Source organism: Canis lupus, chromosome 17 (genome assembly GCF_048164855.1).
Source record: "Canis lupus baileyi chromosome 17, mCanLup2.hap1, whole genome shotgun sequence".
NCBI classification, from domain to species: domain Eukaryota; kingdom Metazoa; phylum Chordata; class Mammalia; order Carnivora; family Canidae; genus Canis; species Canis lupus.
Window position 1 is genome coordinate 22,157,721 of NC_132854.1, and position 24,468 is coordinate 22,182,188.

Here is a 24,468-nt window from a genome sequence, read left to right on the forward strand (position 1 = left end):
TAAATTAAGACTTATTTCCATAAGAAATAAAACAATTTCTACTTAAATAAAAAAAATTACAGATGGAAGTTATAACAGTATCTAATATTTCCAAAAATAAACATTGCAAACCAATTCTAAAAATAATTGTACCACAGTCTCCATCTGTTATAATGCTCTGTTAAATTGTAGGATCCATACTTTGTATCATAAATAAGCTATCATAAATAAGCTACCGTAAGTATGTATTCCTATGTAATTTTACAGTGGTCCATAAACTTAAGCTAAAGAGTTGTTAAGCATTACCTTATGTTCACAATTAAATATATCACACTTCATGGAGAGAAAAAAAAATCTTTCTAAGGTTAAATAATAATGTGTTTCTATCGAAAACATTTTTTTTTTCTCCCTTGTTCACTGTGCACAGCAGTTCCCTTGGAGAAGCACTGCTCCAGACTGTGATCTAGCTGGGCTTGGACAGGGTTCTCATGGCTTGGATCCAGTTACCTGGCTTTGGCATATGAGTCAATTCTTTTTCAAGTGTGTTTAGGCATCAGGGGTCAAAGCTACATGGAACATACCATTTTTATGGCAGACCAGCAGGGTATAACGTATCAGTCCAAACTGCAAGCTTCATTTACAATTTCTGCTCATATCACTTCCAGGCATACTTCAATGCACAAATCAAATTACCTGGATAAATGGGAAATAATACTCCCAGGGAAAACAGATTCTTTCTCAAGAGGGAGCAAGTGGATAACTGCTTTAGAGTAAGTCACTCTGTTACAAACTAACCTTTCATTTGCAAAATCCACTTTCCTTGTGTTTGCAAAATCCATAAACACCTGCTTAGGACACACTAAAAGGCTTATCTATTTACAGTGGTAGGCTGGACATCCGGGATCTGTGATCATAGTAGGGGTAAATTTGGCTTTTCTTTGTCCAGACATCTGTGAACTAAAAAGACACTAAACATAATGATGACAAAAACAGGGGTGAAATAAATGGAAGGATTAATAGAGGGAAATATAAAGTGTTTGGGCCTCAAAGAACTCAGTGGTCTACAGCAACTATGAAACATCTCTGGGCAAATGTTTCCAGTTCCCTCTACTCTGTGTTTACTTAAACTTCTTTTTTCATGTTGAGAAGCAGTTCCCTAGCTCAATAATATTCAATCTTTGGCCCCACTCTATAGAAGGCACTTTCTTTTCTAAGATCCTCTTTTGCCACAAAGGAGGAGGAAATTGGAGAACTGATTAACTAATGAAGTGTAAATAATGAATTGATGTGATTGTCAATGTACTGGCTTTCTTTTCATCCAAGTGATTCCAGTTCAATGACTGAGTGTTAACAGTGTTGTCCTTTTTTATGATCTTCCCTCTGCCTCCGAGGGAGATATACTCTCTTAATACGTATTCTTTGATACCTGGTTCAGTGATCTGATGATTTGCTAACTAGATATTAGCTGAAATAATGCATGTTATTTAATTTAAATGGTTGGTTGACAACAAAAGTATTTGAATGTATTTTCTGTAAAATTGTTTACTGAATTATCATAATGGAATATTGAATACATCTGAAACATTTTGTGGTTTCCTTATTGCAAAATAATTTTTAAGTACACTTTTTTATTAGCAATACAACTTTGTAACATTATTGTTATGATTTGTAAATTTCGATATACAGTCATATAAACTGTAGGCAGGCATATATGCATGTGATGTTGCATAGTAAATTACATCGTCCAAGATTATTTTCTTAATATCTCATTAAATTGGAGGGATCATTATACTTTGCTAATGTCTCCTCTCTTATTTGCTTCAAGAAAATGTTGAACATTTGCCAAATATAAATTTGCATTTATTATCAAGGACTCCTTTAACACTGGTCAAATGTCCGCAATAGAAGCTTAAAATTAATTCACCAAAATTTGTCCATATGGTTAATAAGTTATATTGTTAATATGCGAATTGAATAACTTAGAATTAGAAATATTACAAAAACTGGAATAAGGCTCTTGTCTTTATAATATGATTTTTTATTTATTGCTCTTACTTATAATATGGATTTTTGAATTTATTTTATATTCTGCTATCTCATAAGTGCATTATTTTTTCATACAGTGTATTCATCTTTTGGAATGCAGACAATTTACCTCTATTAATCAGTTCTAAGTCACTAGAGGTCTGTTAATCAAATGTGGGAGTTAAAATTATGTTTAGTTATGACTTATCAATTATTAGGAATTTATGTAAATTTGTAAAGAAGCATGATTTATCAATATTTACAGAAGAGTTTAGCAACTACACAAGGTTTTTTGTGTTGGCATGTATCAGATTATAACTACACACACACACTTACAATACTAATTTGTTAAACAGCTCAAAGTATTATCATTTCTAATTAAGAGCCAAGTGATGCTTTGATATGAAATAACCTATAAAATCTATAGCCTATAAAATGGATAGAGGCAAAAATGATTTGTTACCAGAAGATTTGTTACCCAATAACAACATTAATCAACAAGATAAATGAAATATACACAATTTATTTTTTAATGATTATAATGATAGATAAGCAATAGCTAATACATATTTTATTGCACTAATCCAGTAAATATTTTTAAATATTTTTATGTATCAAAATAGATATCTATATCAGTATCTATCAGTTGAGATTGCATTTTTCTTCATACAACACAGAAATCTGAACTCCCCCCCCCCAAAAAAAAATGGCTTAAATAAGTCTATAAGTCAGAGGTTTGCTTATTTCATGTACCAAGATGTTTTGGGTCTACAGCTTAGGGTTGGTGCAAAGATCATGAAGTTCATCCAGGACCTAGACTTCTCTCTCTTTTTTAGTTTATGGCTTTTATCCTCATTGTAGCAGTAAGAACAATGGTAGATGATGTAACAAGACTCTAATAACAATGGTTTTAATACAATAAATTTTCATTTCCTACTTTTTCAAAGTCTTATGCACTTCCATAAAATTTAACAAAACATAGTTAAATTCTTAATACATTTTATTTTCTTAGGGGAAAGTATTGTGCTTTATTTACCTTTAGAGATCACCATTTATCATGGTGTTTAAAAAATTTTATATGTACAAGAATGAATGTTGGACTAAATCAACTATAGGGTTCTAGTTACTATGTCATGTGCTTCTTATGCTTTTTCTTTTCTTTTTTTTTAATAAAGATTTTATTTATTTTTTCATAAGACACACAGAGAAAGACAGCGACATAGGCAGAGGGAGAAGCAGGTGCCATGCAGGGAGCCCGATGTGGGACTCCACCCCGGGACCCAGGATCATGCCCTGAGCTGAAAGCAGAGGCTCAACGGCTGAGCCACCCAGGCATCCCTTTATGCTTTTTCTTTTTCACCAATTACATACACATTGCATAAAGCATGACGACTGTGGTACTGAATACAATCATTTTGTAACCTAGTAATATTTCTGAATTCTTTGAAAATCTATTCCCTGAAACTTGTAATGAAAAATGGGCTTTAAAAAAAGAAAAATGGGCTTAAAGTTTATAATACGATTTCAAGTTTTTTGTTAAAGTGATGAGAAAGAGAGAGAAGAAGAGAAGGATTATTTTTCTTGGTCTTGACAAATTTCAGGTAAACCTGTTAGGCACAATTTAATTTTCACAAAATTTAAATTGGACGAGAAAAAAGCAAAAGTAACAATTCGAAATAAGTAATTGTTATAACAAAGAAAATTAATACTAATTTAATATTCTTTCACAGATTAATGATATACATATATTTCCTATGTGCACTCACATATGTGTGTAATTATATAGGTTCCCCATGTGATTGGTCCTGAACAATAGCTGGAGCTACTAGTGAAGACACTTGGTTTTGTATCTGTATTTAAAGCAGAAACTCAGAGTTTCCTGTGTGGCTCAGTTGATTAAGCTTCTGACTTGTGATTTTGGCTCAGGTAGTGAGATGGAGTCCTGCTTTGGGCTTTGTGCTCAGCAGGGAATCTGCTTGAGAGTCTCTTTCTCTCTCCCCTTATTCTCCCACTTGTACTCTTTCTCTCTAAAATCAATCAATCAATCAATCAATCAATCAATCTTATAAAAAAAAAGTAGAAAGTCCACGGAATTGTAGAAATTAGTTGCTTTTCTGCTAAATTATTAGGTATTAAATGTGATGGACATAACTTCCAGTTCATAAATATTTCATTCTTCTTGTTCTAGGACACTAAAACTATATAGCTATTTTTTTTTCCTTTCAGACATGTTTAATCCCTTTCCAGTGTTCTCCATTAGCTCCATCTTTACTTCATGAAATGATTAAGCAGTGTTAATAAATACCTTTCTTCTCAAAATTAAAATTCCAGAGGATTTTCTCGCCATTACTGTGAATAACAGTAATAGAGTTCTCTGTACATCATTTGTGTGTACAAATCATAACAACATAACATCAAGTTATGATGTATGTATAGTATACCAATGTATAGTATACATATTTTAATATGAATGGGAAAAAGAATACATTTAATATATTTTCAGTTCTGCTTTTTTACTACTAAAGCTACATGTTGCATTATTTAGTTAATATTTGAAAGAAATTGTTTGTGTTTACTCTTTTTAGTAATTTAAATAGAACTCTAAGGCATACCATCTCGAAATGTTTATTTTCAGAGGAATTCTTTGATAGGACTAATTTACCCTTAACCCATGTAAAAATAATAGCAAACTTTGAATATTTGCACATTTTTTATAAAATTGCATTTTAATTATGTATATTACTCCATATAGTTCTCCTGAGCAGATAATATAACTCATTATTATTTTTCTTATGTTTATAACACCAAACATTAAATAAAATAACAAGATTTCAAGGCTTTCAAAATCAAATATATTTATTATTTGGATTGAAAACAAAATTATATATATATCAAGGTAAACAAGAGCCATATCATAAAATCTATTGCAAAAAATCATTCTTAGAATAGATAAATACAGTTTAAAAAAAGTGACACATTCAAAACTTGTAAATTGAAAATTAATGAAATACAAAAATTGTAATCATTATTATGCTATTGGCTCTATTTTATGTTTTATTTTTCTTAAATATTTTATTTATCTATGAGATAGTATGAGTGAGTGCATGAGCCAGTGGTAGAGGAAAAAGTAGGAGCAGACTTCCTGATAAGCAGGAAACCTGACCCAGGGCTCTATCCCAGAACCCCGGGATCATGACCTGTGACGAAGATAGATGCATAATCCACTGAGGGACCCAGGAGCCTCTCCATTGGCTCTACTTTATAATAAATTAGTTATTCACAATACCTTCAATCCAGCATACAGAATTCATGTGAAGCAAACAATTATTAAATAAGTATGAATTATATTTACATATGAATATGTATCATATATGTATAAATTTAAGTTATGCATGTATAATCAATATATTATCACTAATAAATATAGTAATGAGTAACTCATAGAGTTCAGATGCAATCAAATTGAAAAGATTGAATAATATTTGTCCTCTAAATCATTTTTATCTAAACTGCAGAAAATCTGTATACTAGCTCAGAAATCAGAAGAATATTTCTTTTAAGGATCAGAACAGATATTTTCATTTTATGTTCACCATTTTGTTAAATATATCCATTCTTTGTTTTAAAGATTTTATTTATTTATTCACGAGAGACACAGAGAGAGGCAGAGACACAGGCAGAAGGAGAAGCAGGCTCCCCACAAGGAACCCGATGTGGGACCCGATCCCGGACCCTGGGATCAGGCCCTGAGCCGAAAGCAGAAGCTCAACTGCTGAATCACCCAGGCACCGGGCATCCCTATATCCATTTTCTCAAGTCAGCATTTAGATAATTCACAATTTGTTCCAAACTTATTCTAGAAACACATATTGCTTTGCAATAAATTGGTACATGGGTCTCAGTTTTTAGAAGCTGAATGTTGATCATGAGGCTATGGGTTATTAGAAAGATTATGTTATTCATAATATGCATTTATTTGTGTATATGGAGTGATATATGAACACACTGAAAATACAAATATTACATATATTCATTTCTGTTATAAAGTCATTCTAACTTTTTAGGAAGCAGCGAGAAGTTTTTTTTTTAAGATTTTATTCATTTATTCATGAGAGACACAGAGAAAGGCAGACACATAGGCAGAGGGAAAAGCAGGCTCCCTGCAGGTGGCCTGATACAGGACTTGTTCCCAGGACCCTGGGATCACAACCTGAGCCAAAGGCATACATACTCAACCACTGAGCCACCCAGGTGCCCAGGGAGGACATTTTTTGGTAGCCATCCTTTATTGATACCCATGGATAGTTAAGTTCCAAATGAACTCCTATGAAAATGTATAAAATAGAAATTAACTATTCAAGGTCAGGATTGTCTAAATGGGACAATAATTATAATGAAGAGCTTGTTTTTTAAAGTCCATAGACCTGGATTCTGAATATGAAAGGTATAACCTGTTATACACTTTTGGAGAAAGGAATTTACCTTTCTTAATCTTAGAGTCTGCTTTTTTGAATGGGTGGGGACCGTAATAATAGCTAATATTATTTGTATGTCAAATTATCTCTGCATTAGCTACTTCATTCTTACAATAACTTAAGGGCTTTGCACAATTTTCCCCCATTTATAGAGAATTCTGAAGATGAAAGATAAAATATAAATAGTGCATTTAGTTATAAAAATAAATATCCCAGTTGTAAAAAACAGAACAGTAAAACAATCATAAACAATCTGAGTCTAGAGTCCAAACATGTAACCAATACATTGTTTTTTTCAAGGAGTCTAATGAAGATTAAATTAGAACATGCATATACAATGAGAGTGAAATTTCTAATACATAGTAGAATCTCAAGAGTTATCCATTGTTTGTGCTATTAACTTGTTATTAATTTGCTTTTATACACTATTAGTAATTTTAGCATAAATCCACTTAGTATATTTGAGTAGAAAAAAATAAATGTCAGTTAAAACAGGGAAGTATAAATCATTCCTTAAATATAAATTTTAAAGTAAAACATGCTATCACAAATTTACTAGAAATATCTTTATGTAGTCATAAACTTTTCATTAATCTGTTTTGCTATCTTAATCATATTGTTTTTTTAGCATTGCTTTTTTTATGTAATAAAGTCATGAAATCCTAGTCATAAAAAGACATACTAGTCTTTTTCACTTTTTCCCCTTCTGGCTATTATTTTGCACCTCTGGCTATTACTCTCTTGTTTGAAGCAACATTTATGTTTAAATTCAAATAAAAATATGAACTATCATATCCACATGAGGAATTATGCAGGTAAATTCAGATTATAGTAAAAAAATCTTCAATTTACCCATCCCTACTGATGTTTTTGAAATGGTGCCCCTTGAAATAATGAAGATCGATGATTTCTTAGTATCTTATCATTTTTTAAAAGATTTTATTTATTTATTTGGCACAGAGAGAGAGAAAGAGTGAGAGAGCACAAGCAGGGGAGAAGCAGACTCTTCACTGAACAGAGAGCCAGATGTGGGGCTCCATCCCAGGACCTGAGCTGAATCAGATGCTTAACTGACTGAACCACCCAGGCGCCCCTATTTCATCAATTTTTTAAAATATTTCTACTTACCTATAAACTATATGTTCATGAGATTCTTTGAAATGCTATGCTATTTTGACTGCACAACTAATTAAATAAATCCTTTCAAAGCGATACCAAGCAGTGACATTTTCTTCTTTTCTAGATACAAAGGAGAGGAGGATGGACTACATGTTAATTGCTGCAACAAGCTAATTATGCCAAGTGCTTGTACACAAGCAAAAGTTATCTGCTATCCTCTATCCCTCTTGTGTTCATCTGTCTTTCCTTATCTGTGTTCTTTTTTTTTTCCCCTCTCGCCATTTGGTGGCATATTCATTTTTCAATCACTTTACCTTGGCATCACTAACAAACCTTACTCTTTTTATTTTCTCCCACATCCAGGCTGTTCATGCAACACATTTCAAAATTTTGTTATTTCTTCCTGTTCCTGTCTTTAAAAGCTGTCACTTCCTTTCTGTTCCCAAAGACAAAAATCCTCATCCTAACATCTTTATCCACAACAACGTGTCCTCTTCTCCTTAAAATGTATTCAGTGGTTAAACCACATAAATTAGCAAGTAAAGTTCCTGTTTTTCATTCAAGGTGATTACACATTTTACACTAAGTTGCTTACAAATTACTTCTGACGCTACCAAAGTTGAATTCATTTGGACTTACCCTGGGACTTCTCTTTCATATTTTTCAAATCGAATCTCCTGCCCACTTTGCTTCTCCACATTGTTTTTAATGCCAGACACGATTCGTTTATAAATGTTCTTATACTTGTGGGGTAAAAAAAAGTCTCAAGCTTTATGGCTTTGTATAAATCAGCATAGAGCAGGACATGCTGTGGTAAGAAACAATCTCTGAGTCTCAGTGGCTCACAACAAGACAGATAATTTTCTCTGAATACCAAACTGAGGTTGACTTCTGTCTGAATTACAGTTGTATGGTGTCTTTACTTTCAGTACAAGGCTGACGGAATAGCCTCTTTTTAGAAACATTGCAAATTTGTGGCAGCAGGACGTAGGAACCATGTACTGGCTTTTAAAATGTCTGCTTTAGCTGACAAAGACTACTTCCATTCATACATTGCTGAAAATAAGTCCTGTGACAGTGTTCAAGTTCAGGGGCATAGAAATATAGGTTTCCTGCAGGTTCACTGAGGCAAGGGCACCGACCTATTTGACCAGTAGCAGTATTATTTACCACAACCTCACAATCACTACCACTACGATCAAACTTATATAGGCATTCTGATGAAGAAAATTCAGTTGATTTGGAAATATGAAAAGCACAATCTATCATCATTCCTCTGAAATTAGGTTGTCAGTTTGAAACAAGTCTCTGTCAGATTGTAAGTCTGAGTGGCAGAGGCAGGGCAAAATATATCTCAGTGATATGAGCTCCAGAAGGACATGAGAATGATAAGAGGCTACAGCAGTGCCTTCTGTATAGTTGCACACAAGCGTTTTTGTCAATTATTTTTATTCAAAGGTAAGGGCCAGTGATGCAGGCTGTGAATGTCACCAGTTAAAAAAAATCAGTAGATGAAAAGAACCAATTAGCAAATGCATCAGGCAGGGCACCATTGTGGGAGAAAATGTTGACTGGGTTCAGGACCCTTGTCTGAGACATGGGAATGGACTCAAAATATTTGTGATTCACTAGTGAATCAGAACACCATCAAGGTGACAGTTCTTATTTTAACTAAACGTGTGATTACAGTTGGATTTACTAATTGATTTTTCTTGTAGTGAAGTCTTCTTACTTTATATAATTATTTTAAATAAGCTCTAAAAAAGTTTTTTAGTATATGCACTAAAAATATTCAGTTCCTTGAATATGTCAATTAATTGTTTAAAAAGTTTGGTGAATTATAATAATTCCTTTTCTTGTTTGGAATTAGATGATGGCATCAACGAATCATAAGCCCGCATGCTATGGATGTTCTTATAATTCAGATTCACAACTAATCTGGAAAATGTATTTGGAGTGAACTGGTAAATATTCTTTCTCTGTGTAGGTCTCTGCTTGGGAGCTTGATAGACATCTCTTGTTAGCTTATTAAATTGTAAACCCTCCCACTTTTTAGGAAACCTTCATGTTTACTTGAAGTTTATCTTTTTTTTAAACTTCTAGTGTTTTATCACAGTTCTAACCACTAGAAGAGACTAAAACAAGTCCATTTTTGTCTTTTTGTTATATAACTTCAAACATTTGCAAACTACTATGGGTTCTTTCGTACCTTTCCCTTAACTTTTCCCAGAATACATAACTCAGTATCTCTGATGTTTTCCAATATGGCAAAATTTATAAATCCCTTAGCAATCTGATCAAATTCTTCAGGGCTCTTTTATTCATTGAAGAAATATTTATCGTCTATGAACTCTCCACCATTAGGAATTGTCCTGATAAAATACTGATCATGCTAAAACAGTTTTTCTCTTATGAAACTTACTGTTTAGTTGGTAGATAAGAAATAATCACATAAGTTCATATATAGTAGTTATGAGCATGATACATCATCTAAGGGAAATTGTATGCTTTCTTAATACCTTCCATGTAACAAACTGCTCTTACTAGATGTTACACTATATCATATCTGATCAGCAGGGTTTGCATATTGTAGTTCCATTTTCATATCTCAGTTACATTAACTCTATTTGCAGTAGCATTAAAATAGTGACGTTACTGGTCAATAATATATGATTGTAGTTTTTTAATAAGCTGTATATAGAGAATTTTTTATGTTTTTTTTTAATTCTACCTTCCATTTCATATTTTGCCGTATTATTACCTATTAAAAATCATAAGGAAATATACCCTTCAAATGAAACATTTTTTTCTGGGTTTGTATTTGGTTGGATTATTTAGATCATATTTAAGTTAAATTTTAAGCCTACAAATGATGCAACATGAAAAGGGAATAAGGTGATGTTTTAGTTGACCTTAGAAATCTATGGAAGGTGTCAGGTTGGATCACAAGAGACAATTGCTGTTTGTACCTCCTTGCTAAGGGTTGACAGTAAGCCAGAGTGCAATGACTTATTGTTTTCATCCAGCCAAGAAGTAAAAGTGCCTTTTTATTCTTTTTACAACTTAGTAATCATAGAATGCTCAAGAAAAGCCTAAGGTAGAAAATGTATTGAACTAGATAGAACTTAGCAATTTAAAGAAAACTGCTGTTCTTGTCCTGTAAAAATGAAAGAGATGATTGAAATTTAAGACATTAGGAGGTAAAAGAAATTGAATTCTCAAGATTAATTTTTTAAAGGACCCAAGGAGTTAGTTCTGTTTTTCCTTTTTTAAAGAAAAGTTGCAGTTGTAACTTGCTAAAAGAAAATGAAATCTTCAAATTCCATTACATAAGGAAAAAACCCCTCCAGTATTTGATCTAAATAAGTTATGTACAGACAAGGTCCATTAGAGAGAGTTTCCTAAAATTTGTCACTGAAGAGGACAGCAAAGGAAATACAAATGTTTCCTAGATTAATACAATTTCAGATTAAGGATATTATGAGTCTAATTCAAAGTACATATTTTTGAATGAAATGCTATGATATTAATTAATGTTTACAAATAGAAGAGTGGTTTTATTTGATCAATTTTCTAAAATCGGAAATCAATACTTCATTTAGATAAAATACTAAAATGAAATATAAAAACCATCAAATAAAAAATTGGTGCATTTTCTTACCTACAGTAAACATTGGGATGATACAGATATGACATTGACAAAAAAGATGGTCAGGAAAACAGTGACTAGCTGTATAAAATTACCTTTTATCATTCATATCTAAGCTTCATGATAAAGCCACTGAACTGAAGTAAAATACTTTTCCCTGAGTGTCTCTGTGTTTCTCAGGTAAACAGAGGCATCAGTTTGTCATCAGCTTCTATATGCATACCCCTAAAGTGGACCACAGTTGACTTACAAATCAATTTTTAAAATACCTGCAGCTTCGCCTTCTTTAACAGTCTTTTTGCTCATTTTTGCTCAGAATGTTCTATGCTGTATGAACCCATCTTGCAATTGATCCTGGATTTGAAGCTGACAGCTGTGAACTAGCAGGAAAATGATGTGGCAAGAGTTGCTATTCCTGAAGAGAATTCAAAGAATGTTCTATTTGGGCAAATTGTAATTCATGACTCACTCAGCACAAATTTTTATCTTCTTAGTCCCTTTGAGCCACATGGATTTCAAAGTACAATACATATTACATATAAAATAAATATACACATATACATGTATACATAGATGTATATAAAATATGTATATATAATAATGGATTTATAAATATATAATATAAAATAAATATAATTCCCTTACATTTAATTAATATTATTAAAATTTATTTATGGTTTTTACTTAAAGTATTTATTTTCATATATAATGCAAAAAAGATATTGCAGTACACATACCAAATATTATGTAGCATTCTCAATTGGTTCTGATGCAGTACCCCATAATCAAATCCGTTAATATTTCTGTACCTAAAGATATAGCAGTCACACTGAGAGATAAATAACAATTATAAAGCATGTTATGGCCATTCATGTCATGTTTAGAAGTGAGTTAACTATTTTGAAAACACTGGGTTTTTAAGGCTTTTCACATTGTTATTTGTTCAATAAACCTGTATTCAGAAAATATTTATTCCGAACCATATGTTCCAGGTAACCTACTAGGCATGGAAAAAGATTATCAGGGAGTAAGAAAGATAAATCTAACTTTTTGGTTTCACATGAGTCTCAAGAAATCTGAGGTTCCAATTTATTTATGCAAGAAAGAATTGTCTTTAGGTGTCTCTCTCTCTCTTTTTTTTTAGAGGATGTTTATTTATTTATTTATTTATTTATTTATTTATTTATGATAGTCACAGAGAGAGAGAGAGACAGAGGCAGAGAGACAGGCAGAGGGAGAAGCAGGCTCCATGCACCGGGAGCCCAACGTGGGATTCAATCCCGGGTCTCCAGGATCGCGCCCTGGGCCAAAGGCAGGCACTAAACCGCTACGCCACCCAGGGATCTCTCTTTAGGTGTCTCTTATGAGAGGAGCTGCTGATGCCTTCAGGGACATGCATCTGCTCCACTGCTTCCCACAGCACATTAGAAAAACTGATTGGTACCTGCCTCACAACACTGTAAATATTTTTATTCATCCTCTCTTTTTTACTAGACCATAGAATCCCCAAAGCAGAGTCATATTTTACTCATGGTTATATTCTGTGCACCCAGCCCATTACCTGGAGTATAAGAAGCACTAAGTATGTATTTCATAAATAAAATTGATGAAATGATTTTCACCCAAATTTGGGGGAAATAACCCAAATACTTCCTGATTCTTAATTTTATGTGCCAGGCTATATTAAAACTTCTCTTCAGTCTATCAGAGAATGATTATTAAGAACATATGAATACATTACATGTGGATGTGGAAAGCAAATTTGAGTCCAGATCCTGGTTTCCAGTATTTGATAGGTCTTTCTGCCGGGAATATAATGTGAGTGCAAAGTGAAAGCAAATGCACAAAAATTAAAGTAAAAGACAACTATCCTTGTTACACAGACACTCATCAACAAAATACTGTGGATTTAATTTGAGTGAGTGAATATTTACTGAAGAACTGGCATTATTATTCTTGGTTGGTACTTTCCTTATCATTTAAGTAAAAACCAAACAGTGACAATCTTTATACTAACACTACAATGATTTGAAAAGCTAAACTGTCATGCCAACATTATTTAATACAGGTGCTCAGAAACGGAAATAAATACATATTGAAAAAAATAAAGAAAAAACGTACGTTGGTGTATGTTGAGAGATGGAAAAGAGCATTTACAGGAAAAGGAACGGCCTTTTTAAAGATGCAAATTAATGTTGGCTAAAGAGATACAGTGATAATTAAATATACATAGATGGGCTTGGGAAGGTGAAACCATGAAAGCACTGTTCTAATGCCTACACATGAGTATTAAGGCAGCAGTACAGTTAAAACTTAAATCTACTTGTCGTGTTCCATTCTGATTTTATTGATAGAATTTTATAAGAGGCTGTCTTTAACCCAGTAAAACATGTTTTCAGAACTAATATCCATAATTATATTGAAAATACACCCATTTACCATTTCAGTTATAGTGAAAATGTCACTGGACAATGACTATGCTGAGATGGATAAACATGGATTTACAGATTTTGAATCATAACATAAAACTTCTTTGCAAGAGTTTCAGCAAAATTAACTTTCAGGAGAGGAAGAGTTCAGAAGCAGGCTTGTCTGGAAACATTAAGAATTCAGAAGCTGCCTCTGCAGAATTGGGGGCATTCAAAAACTTGGGTATTTCTGCTTAGGAGAATGGTGATACTCAGATAGGCCTGTGTCACCATCTTGGTTTCAGAATACCTGCCTAATCACAACAGCTCTCCAGACAGAGTAGTACAATGCACTATAGGCTCTAAGAAAAGGGGGCAAGAAAAGGCAAGATCAAGTGCTAAGATGTTTGGGGACCTGAAGAATCAAAAGACCATTGCAGGGCAACCACTAGCACAGGACTTTTATAGTTAGAAGGAAGTAAACAAACATAAGCATGGCTAAGAAGAAAAAAATAATTTTCTTTTGGTTCCTGTGTTAAAGCCAGATGGATCCCCCTTCATGTAACCCTTAGGTGGCATACCATTTTGTATTTTCATGTATGGGATTATTTTCTATGAATTTGAATTGATACTTCACGAGATCCTCTTTGACCTACAACTAAGAGTTTCCAAGTGAAATTTTTCAGTCATACTCTAGGTATCATTTTCTTCCCAATGTAGAGGTTATTTCTGTTCTAGTAACTGTATTTCTTTTCTTTAAACTAGGGCTTTAAAAAATTCTCACTTTCCCTTGGCTTCTAAGAGAGAAAAAAATGATTTTTAAATATGCAAACAATTTTGGCCATCTAAAGCATATGTGATGTTACACATTGCCTAATTTTTTTTCTAATAGATATAAAAATATAAATTGTAGACAACCAACAGAAAAAAAATAAAGAAGTCAGGAAGAAACATATCTGGGAAATCTTCAAGACTAGAAACATTTACAACCCCATTTCCATGTAAGCAAATTATTTGTCTCAATCGTTTTCATGTAAAGAAAGAACCTGGGACAAAAATAAGTATTAAGAATAGCTGGGAATCAGTATTGAGAAAATAAATCTGATCTTAGAATGCCATGAAAGGTGGCTTAATTGGGCAACATCTTTTTACACTTGATATAAAATATCCACATTATTTCTCTAAATATAATTTTTTCTAGGATCGTTTTTGCCCACTCCCACCTCCATTACTGGATATACCATCATCACAGAGCTTTTCAAACATAACATCAGTTTATGAATCTTTTTCAAATCTGTTTCATTATTTGTGTTTTGAACAAGAAAGGAAGCAGAATGCTAGAAGAACAGGATGAAGTCTAGCTCTGATAGAAATGAAATGAAATTTGTTTCTCTTGTCATCCCATCTGTCCCTTTATTCCTTTCTCTTATTTATTATTAACCTTTTTACCCTCATTAATTTATAGCCTGAACTTAAGGTGCCTTTTGACTGATTGTAATCTCTTTATTGTGTTTCAAGTAGGGTTATTTGACCTGAAAGGACCTGCATCATAAAATTTTCTTTCTGATGATATCTGTGTTGCTAACTTTGATAATTTTGTGAAAGGATATTAAGAAAAATTAGAGTAGATTAGATAAATTTCTTTATTTTCTTGGTGCTTATTTTGTGCTAGATGTCCATGTAGCGATAACCACATTTTAATATGGCATAAATATTACTGAATACTGGATTGTTTCATGCTTGCAATGCCATCTATTATATTCAATATATATAACTTACTTGAGTTCTATCAAATGTTTGCCTATCAATCTCGTAGGTGTTTGCACTAGAAAAAAGAAAGATAGGCAGAAAAAGTGGAATGAATATTTTTTTTAGTAGCTGTTATTGGGACTTTTGGTTTTGATAAAGATTCATGAGTACTCTAAATAAATTCAATAACTATTCAATACTTCATTTGTAGAAGACAGTGCATAGGAAAGAATTTTAAATTGGAATTATGCCTTTCCTCAAAGGTGTTTCACCCTAGCAGGGGTGCAAGAGCTCCTGGCTGGAGATCCCAAACAGATCATGATCAGGCCACCCACCATGGACAAAATTCAAAAGTAGAGAAAGGACTGACAGTGAAACAAGAAAGGAATTTATTTCACTGAGGCCAGCACCGGGAAGAAGGCAGACTAGTGTCTCAAAGACTATCTCCAAAGTGCCCCAAATACTTCCAGGTTGAAATTAGCAAAATGTGGGGCTAAGGTGTGTGAGAACGTCCAGGTGGGCAAAGGATCCCTGTTTTGAAGTCCAGAGGGGCAGGATCTTGCTGGCTCAGGGCAGTCCTTACTGCTTGAGGGGGTAGTTTCAGTTTCCATCAGGGGATGCTCTGCCCTCTGAGTCTTCCGCCTGGCCCAGAAACAGGCTGGAAAGAAGAATCCATCTTCTGAGGTCAAAAGGAGGCAAAATCCTCTTTCAATTCTAGGAGAAGTAAATACAAATGCACAATGACAATAATATATGGCTTAAAAGTATAAAGAGATTAAATGCCTCCATTACTATTAAACTTTGCCCAATAAATCATCGATGTTGGCCTAACTTAAAATAAAAAACAAATAAACAAACAAAACCTTCTCTGAGGCTCTTGGATGAAATGAGAGTACTGGTTTTTCTCAAAAGATTAAAATAATATTATTTTTAAAAGTAGGTAGCAGAGTTATTAACTATACAAGATAGCACAGGCATTGGAAAAGATTAAGAGAGGCTATGTATAGTGTTGATAAGTCCATATGAAACTGTGTAGGAGAAGAATTTTTTAAGAAATAGATTTCACGTAGTTTTCTAAAACAATCCAGACAACTAGGTTTCAGCTTGGAGAACAGGGAGCTGGAAAGATCCCCATTGACGCTGACAATTCACGAAAAGCCAAACAAATGGAAAATTAGATATTTCTCCTAAAAAAATATTAGAAAACTGAAATCACAGTGTATGGAGTAATTACTGAAACCTGGGGAGAGAGAAGGCCAAGATTTTGCTGACCTGGGGCTGATTTTTCCAGACCCTATAAAGCCATTAAGAAGATTAAGCTTTCAAACGTTAAATTGATAAAAGTTGGGAAGGAGAAGTCACTAAGGGCCAGATGAAAGGGAAAGGCGCTTTCTTTCCAGGAGCTCACAGAGATCAGAGAGTCTAGGGAAACTTTTCTTATGGGGCTGATTACAACAAGGGAAGAGAAGCCACAGGTGAAACCCCATTCTCCCATCTCTCCTACCTCCCCCAGGGAGCCAAACCCTTAATTTACAGAAGTAAGAACCAGGAACATCTCCCTTCAAAGCACTAGTGGAAAACCATTTCAGTTGGTGGAAATGAACTACCCCTGAGAGGACCAGGTATGCTTTTATGTAATTGTTTGGGGACACTTGGTGGCCATGTCTGAATACAGAGATTTCTAGATTGTAGGTCACAATGAAAATGGAAATCAGAGGAATATAGAATGTGAAACATGATAATGAGTAGGAGTAATCAGATGAAATTTGGGCAGGCAGGGACTTGAGTATTTGTATTAGAGGTAAATAGAGCAGAATGATCAAAAACTTGGAAACAGGCAATCAGGCTTATGATTTATTTATTATTTTTTAGAATTTTAGTAAGTCACTCGGTGAGAAACAGTTAAGGATCTTTAGAGCAGCAACAGTGAGAATGCTGTCATACCAGAGTAAATTGGATCAGATTCTCTTTGAATACTGGCCAACGAACTTTCTGGGGAATGCAATGACTGAACAATATGGAGCTGACACTTAGCTCCCCCATAATGAGATTAAAACAAGTGGTGAGATTCAGCCTTTATTAATTCTAAACCTGTTGAGAAATGTGATGGATCTCAACATGAAAATGGGTATATTCTAGATGCACTTTTCAGTGCCAGAGACAGAGGTGCCGTGAAGAGAAGTACTCAGCCTACTAAGGTAGACTTTGTGAGCCATGGTATAGTTTCTAAAACATTTATCAGATTGCAGAGGGGGTCTGGGCATTATGAAAATGTAAAAGAATATCAGAAGACAGATTTGTGACATACGTAGAAAGCTCATCTTTTTCTTCCTTGTTAGACCATTTGGGATACAAATGCTTCAGGTGAAGCAGAGACAGATGAACAAGATTCAGTGACAAGGCTACTGTATTCCTTTCCTAGGGATGCCATAATGAAGTTCTGCAACTGGATGGCTTAATACAACAGAAATTTAGTCTTTCACAGTTCTGGAGTCTAGAAATCTGAAATCTGGTTGTTTGGTGTCATGCTTCCCTCCAAAACCTCTTGAGGAGGGTATTTCTTTTCTTCTTCCAGCTTTTAGTGGCACTCAGCATTTCATGGCTACAGCAGTATAACTCCAATCTGCATGTGGCTGTTTTCTTTTTCTGTCTGTGTGTCTCTGTGTCTTCTTATGGCATTCTTTCCAGGGAGTCTAAATTTCCCCCTTCTCCTGAGGATATCAGGCATATTGGAATAAGACCCCCCATTATGACATTATTTTAAACTGACTAGATCTACAAACCCCATTTCCAATAAGGCCACATTCACAGGTATGGAGAGTCAGAACTTATACATATCTTTTTGGAAGGGGTCACAATTCAACCCATACCAAGTACAAGCTCCAAAGTGTATTTAAGTTTTTTCTATTACTAGGAAAGGCAATAATAATAACTGACAAAAGGCAAAATGATACTAGCTAATCTTTCTTTAGGTCTTTTAAGTGTTATAACTACTGTCCTAAGCAATCTAGGCAAGTATTAATTTAATTACTTCTTAAAAAAATCTTTTGAAGTAGGTACTATTTTTTTTTTTTTTTTTTTTTTTTTTTTTTTTTTTTTTGCTCAAGACCATGTTAGCTGACAGGTGATAAGACTATATTATACCCTAGGCTGTCTTACTATGTTGTTAGCGGCAGTGAGTTATTTAGTCATATGAATATAGGAAAGAAAATCCATAAGTAGGCCTTTGGCATGGGCATGATCATAAATAATTAGAAACTAAGATCAAACAGGTAATATAACTGTAACTTCTTCTGCTTGTAGTGAAGGATTCAGGACAAGTTATTTTTTTTTTAATATTTGGAAAACCAACTCAGGCATTTATAGTGAGACACTTAATAAAACTAAAGAAAGAGAAAAAAACTCATTCTTCCTAAGATCTTGAATGAGAATTTATAAACTTGAGAACTTAATGTTTCAGAGATCTCAAACTTATAAGATTAGCCTAAAGACTATCTGGGAGACTTTTTAAATTGTTATCCATATCTTTATATCAGCTTTATTTGGCCAAGAAAATTATCACTACAAATCATTATTTTATTTATTTAAAAAGAAATGTAAGAAAAGTTAAAAAAAAAGAGCTTGAAAACACAGAGAAATAGAATTCTGAAGAGCAGACTGTTCTTACAAAATTAAAAAGATCCTAACGTACCATTGAGCCTACTTTATATTTACTCAAAGTAGTTGAAAATCGATGTTCAGATGATAACCCGCACACGGATATTTGTAGCAGCTTTTATTCATAGTTACCAAAACTCTGAAGCAAGCAAAATGTCCTTCAGAGGGAAATGGATCAATGAACTGTGGCAATTTGGACAACGGAATATTATTTAGTGCTAAAAAGCAATGTTCTATCAAGCCATGCAAACACTTGGAGGAAGCTTAAATGCATATTGCTAAATGAAAGAAGCCAATTTGGAAAGGGCATATACATTATGATTCCAGTAACATGAAGTTCTGGGAAAGGCAAAACTATGGAGACAGTAAAAAGAAGAGTGGTTGCTAGGGGTTAGGGAAGGAAAGTATGTATAGACAGAGAACAGAGGATTTTTAGGGCAGTGAAAATGCTGTATATTTTATTCTAATGGCAGATACATGTCATTATACATTTATCCAAACCCATAGAATGTACAATACCAAGAGTGAATGCATTTTGTTTTCCTGGAAAACCTGATGAATGATCTGAGTGGAAATTACTGGGTTTGAAACACAAAATATACATTAAAAACAAACTAATAAGCATAGGAAACAAATAGTTTGATTAAATTGAACTATAGGCTATGTTTTTTTTTTTAGATTTTTTTCTAGATTTATTTATTTATTTATGATAGACATAGAGAGAAAGAGAGAGAGAGAGAGAGAGGCAGAGACACAGGAGGAGGGAGAAGCAGGCTCCATGCCGGGAGCCTGACGTGGGACTCGATTCCGGGTCTCCAGGATCGCGCCCTGGGCCAAAGGCAGGCGCCAAACCGCTGAGCCACCCAGGGATCCTCTAGGCTATGTTTAAAACATCAAGAATTTGAAAACTGCTTCTTTGCTTAATTAATTTAGTTGTCAAAAAAATTCCTCATGTGACACAAAATAAATTTATTTATGCCATAGATAAATTTATGTTTTGTACTGTTAAATTACAGCAAATCACTGAAGACCAAGAGGCAACTCAACCCAATCCTTTGTAGCCATGCCTAATTCACTTGCAATAGAACTAAAGTCACTCCATGACTACGTCTCTCTTGTGCTGTCCATGGTTCTAGGAGACAGCCTATTAATTTTGAGAGTTATTAAAAAATATATACACATGTTTGGTTACTCAGAGAACCCACTTTTGGCTGGAACTCTACAAAGTACTAAAACCTCATATGGCTGAGAGTCCTTTTAATTAGTAATTCATAAAATATCATACATTTAAATAGACCCTCTTTTGTTGTCGTTCTTAGAACACTTACTTTTCAGAGCATTTTTTCAGAATGTTCTCTTATTTTCTAATTGCTGCTGAAATAACATTTTCAAGCATCAACAGTTGTGTTGTTCCTTACACATTACACTGTATTCTTCCAGGAATTAGATTTCATTCCTGAACATAAAAAAAAAAAAAAAGGGATAAAGCAATTTTATCTTTTGCCTCTCCCACATGTATCTTTACTCAAGAAATGAATTTCAATATATTTCTGTGGAAGCATGGGTCTTAACTATTTTCTCAGGGACTGACAATTCCAATTTCCCAGATGATAAGTTAGATGTGTAATGCTCGATTATATATCACATTTCATTATATGCAACTGGATAATACCCATGTGAGAGTTATTCCCTGGAAATAGACCGCTAAAGTACCATTTAGTACATTGTTGATTTAGGACACAGAATGGTACTTCAGTATCCAGAAATAGTTAACAAAACATTGAAAATTGTGTGATTTACTTTTTTGAAAAATTTTAATAATGCCAAATTCATTGTAGTTTGCAAAGCAATTGTAAAAGTGTTATCATTTTGTACTCAGAGTAAACCCAAGAGATAACTATTGCTGTCTCCATTTTCCAAATGAAGATATTACAGCTCTAAAAGATTTTCTGTTTGTGAAGTATCTATGGTGGTTAAGTGGCAGGGCTGGAAATCTTACAGAGACCTTCTGACAGTAAGTCCTGGCTGGTTCCTGTCACACACCTCCCTCTGATTTTAGATATATGAGGATATTTAAATCCTTTTTTGAGAGAAGGAAATATTCTCAATATGAAATATTAAGCTACCAGCTTTTAGTGCATCATTGGGGAAATACAAAGCATAATACCTTGAAGTGCCCCCAAATTCATGTTTTTAAATAAGGTAGTGATTGAATGAAAATAAAATACATGTGCTCAAATAGGGTATAAATTATATTATTCTTTGTCTAGGGCTTCTGAAAAAAATGATTGTTGGTTAGCAGAACAAGTATTTTGCTAGCAGTGCAGCAGACGTTTTCTTCTTGGTGACATGTGAGAGTGGGTGGTGAGTATTTCAGATCAGAACATTGAGTTCTTGTGAACAAAGAATGTATAATGCCTGGATTTACTTTTTTTTTTTTCTCTTTTTTCCCTTAGATTGGCCATCATACAGCCTTTCAGAATTAAATGTCAACCCCTCTTCAAAAAAAAAAAAAAAAAAAAAAGCAAAGCAATACTACATACCTTGACTACAGATAACTTTATAACAGATTATTTCATTATGCTTTATTTTCTTTGGAGAATAATTCCAAAATATTTAATCAGACAATTATTAAATTATAATTTCTCATTTCTGAAGATAATATAAAATGAGATTATAGTTGGTTATCATTAAATGCATTTATCACAGCCTCAGGAAATATTTCTTCTTTTATATTTAGAGGAAAGCATATGTAAGAGTATGGAAAAGGACATCTCTAAAGTCAGGAAGAGTTGCACATCCTCAAAGAAGACCAGATTCAATATATAAATTAAAAATTTGTTTTGGGATCCCTGTGTGGCTCAGCATTTTGGCGCCTGCCTTCAGCCCAGGCCGTGATCCTGGAGTCCTTGGGTCAAGTCCCGCATCAGACCCCCTGAATGGAGCCTGCTTCTCCCTCTGCCTGTGTCTCTGCCTCTCTCTGTGTGTCTCTCATGAATAAATAAATAAATAAAATCTTTAAAAAAAAGTTTCAATTTTTTTCATTTGTGTGAATGACTTATACATTAAAACAAGAACTCACTTTGAGACCACATGATTTTTAAGGAAACAACAAATATATATATATATATATATATATATATATATATATCTTTATACATATCTTTAATATAGGTCTTCATATTTCAGAGATATGATGTTAATATTTCAATCCAAGATTTTAGAATCCTAAGTTATTATCTTCTTGGCAGAAAAGCTGAAGAGTCTCTTTTGATCCTTGTTTACTACATGATATGTATATAAATAAATATGCATAAGTAATTCACATTTCCTGTGTCAATTTCTCCTTCTGAAAAGTAGGAAAAATAAAACTAAATTATATAGTTAATTTGAGGATTAAGTGACAGTACTACATATCTTTTCTGCTATTTGTGATAATTTTATTGCTTCTCCAAACTGAGAAGGTAAATGCTAAAGGATGAAAATTGTTGTTGTTGTTGTTGTTTTTAAGAAAAGCACAAAGATGTAGACAAAATACATATTTAGTGTTTGCTGAAAGGTGTTCTAAAACCAGGCCTGCCATCTTTACATCCTCACACACCTCTAAGTATATGTGGACAAGACTAAAGACCCAGCAGATTGAGAGAGGAGAATGTCTTGGACTTGAAAACGATTTTCAGCCTTTGGCTTTTTACCTATGTTTCCTTTCTGTGCAGGTGGAGAGTTTTCCTTATTTCAATACTAAATCAGGGAGTTTCAAGAGATTTGATGGGGTCAGAAGGGGTGGCAGTCTCCAAGGATGCAACTTTGCCATTTCTGTTCTAGCCAGATGCTTTCTTAGTCAAAAATTTTTGGCTTGTCTAGGTTGCTATAGAAGAGAAGTGCTGAGAGGGGTTTTGTGAGCATATGGTCTGTCCCTCTGGAGAATTCAATCAAGGCAAAGACACATTCATATCTTCTTTTGTCTGGAAAAGTTTCAAAGTATTAGACTGGTTTGGCTAGATTTACCTGTGGGGCAGAGCAGAGGGACCTGTTGCAGGTGGGAGGCTATGCTACATTTCTGTGCTCTATAGACGAAACAAAATCTGTGTCTTCAGTGGTTAACTTGAAAGGATAACATCTTTGCAAGGAAATGGTAGTGTGAGAGGTCTCCAGGTCAGAGGAAGGTTGCTTCAGATAAGTCACAATGTACTCCATGAAAGAATAAAAATAGAAATTTGAGTATATTTGCCATGCAGAAGACACCAATGGTGGATTACAAAAATACCAGTCCAACTTCCCCACTCCGCTGTCTCCTCTCCTTCCCCATTCTCCATCAGGGAAGCTGGCAGCACAATCAGGTGAGGAAAAGCAGTGACAGGAAATGACAATGCTCTATTTCACTGATGCCCTGATAATTAACTCTGAGGCCAGACCCAAACCAAAGAAGGGGGCATGCTTATATTGGATAATAGATCATAATTTTGACACTAATCTTAGCTAGGCTTTTTCAATGTTTGAAAATGGGTTTTCTCTTTCTTTCTTTCTTTCTTTCTTTCTTTCTTTCTTTTTCTCTTTCTTTTCTTTTATTTTTTTTTGAAAGTGGCTTTTATAATACATAAAAGTAACCAAGAATGATTTTGCATCTAAATCTACTATCCAGGGGCAAGAAAGCAATATCTTTTTTAAAGATTTTATTTATTTTTTCATAGAGAGAGAGAGAGAGGCAGAGGTACAGGCAAAGAGAGAAGCAGGCTCCATGCAGGGTGCCCAACACGGGACTCCATCCTGGGTCTCCAGGATCACACCCTGGGCTGAAGGCAGCGTTAACCCTTGAGCCACCCGGGCTGCCCAAGAAAGCAATATCTGAAGGAATATTGAAAGTGAAGGATGATACAAAATTTTAATATACTGCATACCGCCACGTTCTTCTTTGTAATAATATGAGTACTCTCTTATCAATGATATTTTCAAAATATTACTCAAATCAGCCCATCTAGCCTATTCCCTGATGATATCATATTAGTTCAAACCACTGTTTGTCTCATCTAAATAGTGGCACCAGTCTCCTCTTTGTACTCCTACTCCTATGGTTTCTCCTTCCTTGCTTAAACATTTCAATGGCTGTACTGCTTTATTACAAAATCTAAACTCCCTCCCTTGTCCAATGGAGTCTGGCTTCCGCCCATTTCTCTTTTTTTTTTTTTTTTTAATATTTTTTAGCCACTTTCCCCTACTTTAACTCTGTTGCAGACTTGAATCTCTTGTGATGGTCTTCTGGCTCATGTGGCTCTTCTGTGCCCAGTGCCTGCAGGACCTGTCCCTTCCCTCCATCCTTTCCAGCAACCATACCAACCTACCATATCTTTCCAGAGAACTTCTTGACCTTCTTACCTAAACAAAGTGTCTCATGCATTCTCTTCATCTC

The 24,468-nt window shown here is 34.0% G+C and overlaps 1 long non-coding RNA gene across 4 annotated transcripts in view; it reads left to right on the forward strand.

Annotated features, from left to right (window-relative positions):
* The window catches only part of LOC140607958 (uncharacterized), a 121,148-nt gene extending 99,059 nt beyond the window's left edge, over window positions 1–22,089 (forward strand). For 2 of the 4 annotated variants that reach the window (XR_012009879.1, XR_012009882.1), the window contains exons 4-7: window positions 7,440–8,162; window positions 9,469–9,562; window positions 21,332–21,425; window positions 21,802–22,089. This is a non-coding gene — a long non-coding RNA (uncharacterized lncRNA). The remainder of the gene's footprint in view (window positions 1–7,439; window positions 8,163–9,468; window positions 9,563–21,331; window positions 21,426–21,801) is intronic. The other 2 variants (XR_012009880.1, XR_012009883.1) reach the window with 2 other exon arrangements.
* Window positions 22,090–24,468: the final 2,379 nt, after the last annotated feature.